At 46.9% G+C, this 1374-nt stretch overlaps 1 non-coding gene across 1 annotated transcript; it reads left to right on the forward strand.

Annotated features, from left to right (window-relative positions):
* On the forward strand, positions 1-107 carry LOC128627737 (U6 spliceosomal RNA). The gene has a single exon (XR_008392036.1). It is a non-coding gene; the product is annotated as a U6 spliceosomal RNA (small nuclear RNA).
* The last annotated feature ends 1267 nt before the right edge of the window (positions 108-1374 follow it).

Below are 1374 nucleotides of genomic sequence, written 5' to 3' on the forward strand. Positions count from 1 at the left end.
GTGCTCGCTTCGGCAGCACATATACTAAAATTGGAACAATACAGAGAAGATTAGCATGGCCCCTGCGCAAGGATGACACGCAAATTCGTGAAGCGTTCCATATTTTTAAAAAAAAGAAAAAAAGGGGACTTCCGCCAAGATGGAGAAGTAGGTGGAGGGTCCACCTCGCCTCTGTGCACAACCAAATCTAAGAACAACTATTTTTAACAGCAGTCACAACCAAGCCACACGGAAAATCAACAATACGGAGTCCAAAGGACAACTAGATACTCGGCTGGAACGGTACAAGGAGCGAGACCAGAAGCGGAGCAGGTTAGCAAGAAAAAATTCCCGGGGCGGTGCGCGGGGCGCGCAGGCAACCGAGGGCTGATCGCCAGCGAGCTGGCTGCGGAGCGCATAGGGAAGAGGCGCGGTGGGTCAGTCGGTCGCGCGCATTTACGTGCGGAGAAACCAGTGAGAAGGGAAACCCGCGCGCGGTGCAGCAGGCTCGCAAAATTAGGATCAGATAAGCAAGCCCGAGGCGTTTGTGTGAGTGACTGGATGCTCTGGGCTAGCGGAGAGGAACGCCATCGCTCCCTCTCTGACCCCGCCCCCACACACAGCATCACAAACCAGCGACCTGGGTCGCCCCCGTCCTGGTAAACAACTAAGGCTTCGCTCCGCTCACTTAACAGCACGAATAAACCAAAAATGGCTCTAGATCAACTCAGAGCCCCAGAACCGATAGACCTAAGTGATGAAGAAATAGCCAGTCTTTCAGATGCACAGTTCAAAACACTGGTTATAAAGATTCTTACAGAACTGGTGGATTTTAGTCACAAATTAGAGAAACATATGGAAGCTAAATTAATTGAAATGAATGCTGATACAAAAGATACCAATAGTAATGGAAAGAAAATTGGGACTCAAATCAAGGGAGAGGACCAGACAGAAGAAAAAAATGATAAAACAGAAAGGAATGAAGAAATAAGAATTCAGAAAAATGAGGAGAAGATTAGGAACCTCCAGGACATCTTTAAACGTTCCAACATCCGAATTATAGGGGTACCAGAAGGGGGAAAGGCACAACCACCAGTTGAAAAATTATTTGAACAAATAATAAAGGAGAATTTCCCCAAGATGGCAAAGGAAATAGACTTCCGAGAAATCCAGGAAGCTCAGAGAGTCCCAAAGAAGTTGGACCCAAGAAGGAACACACCAAGGCACATCATAATTACATTAGCCAAGATTAAAATGAAGGAGAGAATCCTAGAAGCAGCAAGAGCTAAGGGGACAGTCACCTACAAAGGAGTTCCCATCAGACTGTCAGCTGATTTCTCAAAAGAGACCTTACAGGCAAGAAGGGGCTGGACAGAGGTATTCCAAGTCATGAAA

This window comes from Artibeus jamaicensis, unplaced genomic scaffold (genome assembly GCF_021234435.1).
Source record: "Artibeus jamaicensis isolate MK-2021 breed Jamaican fruit bat unplaced genomic scaffold, CSHL_Jam_final contig_465, whole genome shotgun sequence".
Classification (NCBI taxonomy): domain Eukaryota; kingdom Metazoa; phylum Chordata; class Mammalia; order Chiroptera; family Phyllostomidae; genus Artibeus; species Artibeus jamaicensis.